We start from the raw sequence: 1,702 nt of genomic DNA, 5'->3' as shown, positions 1-1,702 counted from the left end.
CCCCCCCCCCCGCGGGCAGACACTGCCTCAGTTTCCTTGTCTGCATCGTGCAGACCCCACCGTCCACGCAGGGCTGTGTCCCCCACCGCCCCACCTGCTGCCCCTCTGCACAGGCCGGGACCAAAGGAAAAGCTGGACAGCTTGACAGTAACCATCGGGTGAGTCCATAAGATCGCGGCCTAACAGCGATGTGACACACTCACACTAGTGCTCACACTCCAGACAATGCCGTCTCCACACGCTCACGCCAGATACATGTGACCACACGTATGTATGCTCACAACTCATATGCTTGCACTCCCATATGCTTACACTTGTGCTCACATTCCCATATCTTCACACAAATGTGCTCTCATGCTTGTGTTCACACTGGTGCTCACTTAACTCTTGTGCTTGCACTTTCACGTTCTCACTTGTGCTGTGCTCACTCCCACATGCTTATACCCACACCTGTGCTCACTCATGCTCACACCTCACTTACACCTTTGTGCTCACACAAACTTGTGCTCATGTACTTATACACTCAGAGATGCTCACTACCTTGCACACTTGCAGATGTAAGCACCATGGGAGCCGAGGTGTGCCCCATCTCACGTGCAGGTAAAAATCAAGAACCAGGGTGGGCAACTTCCCAGAAGCCTCCTCGATCCCACAGCCTGCAGGAACACATTTACAGAAAATCCTGGAGAAAGGCTGTGGCCCTGAACGCAAATCCAGCTCTCCCCGTCCCTTCCCCACCCCAACCCCTGCCAGGGTCCACCATGCAGACCCAGGCCACATGGGTCATGTGTGGCCTTTAGCACCCCACCCCAGCCACTGTGAACCCGGGAGGGAGCCCTGGTGTTACTCTGCAGTGGGTGTGGGATGTGGGGTTCAGGAGTCAGTGCAGCATGATTCTGTCAGCAGGAGCAAGGGGACAAATACTGCACCTGGGAGAGATGCCACCACTGGGAAGGCTGAGGCAGGAGGGTACCCTGAACTACAGTGAGACCCTGGCTCAAATACATAAGCAAACAAATAATAATGCAAGCACACAGACCCAAGTGCTTACATTTTCAAAACATATTAAAGTTTACGTTTTTACTCCCAAAAAAGGAACAGCAGAAGATAACCCAAAACCTGCCAACCGGAGGGAGCTGGAAGGCAGAGATGCAGAAGCTCAAGTTGGACCCTAAAGCAACCCGGTCCCAGTGTGAGGTTCAGATTTAGAAATGTCTCCTTCACAGAGGATAAAGAAACCGAAAGGGGATCTAAAACCTGACCCCGTACACGGCCCATGGTGTAGCCTCACAGAATTCTCAAGTGAATTTCAAACATCACTTTGACAACACACACAGAACACACATGGAGCAGCCTCAATCCACCTTCAGTGTCATCCTCTAAAGTAGCAACACTGGTATTGCTATTCTTTAAAATTTTTTTGGTACTGGGGCTTGAACTCAGGACCCTGCACTTTCGAGGCAGTGGCGCCACTGAGCTAAGTTCCCAGTCCGGAAATCCTATTTTTTTAAAGAGAGGTAAGAAGCTGGGCATGGTGACACATGCCTGTAATCCCAGTATGCGGGAGGCTGAAGCAGGAGGATCTCTGAAGAGTCCAGGCCAGCCTGGGCTAATGAGTTCAAGGCCAGCCTGAACTACCAAAAAAAAGAAAAAAAAAATTGGATTGCCTGTATTCTTTTGAATTCTAAAAATGAAAAGTAGA

The sequence above is a fragment of the Fukomys damarensis genome, unplaced genomic scaffold, assembly GCF_012274545.1.
Source record: "Fukomys damarensis isolate Sample0158 unplaced genomic scaffold, DMR_v1.0_HiC HiC_scaffold_12, whole genome shotgun sequence".
In the NCBI taxonomy this organism is placed as follows: Eukaryota; Metazoa; Chordata; class Mammalia; order Rodentia; family Bathyergidae; genus Fukomys; species Fukomys damarensis.
The sequence above is the reverse complement of the archived record's forward strand: the minus strand, read 5'-3'. Positions refer to the sequence as shown.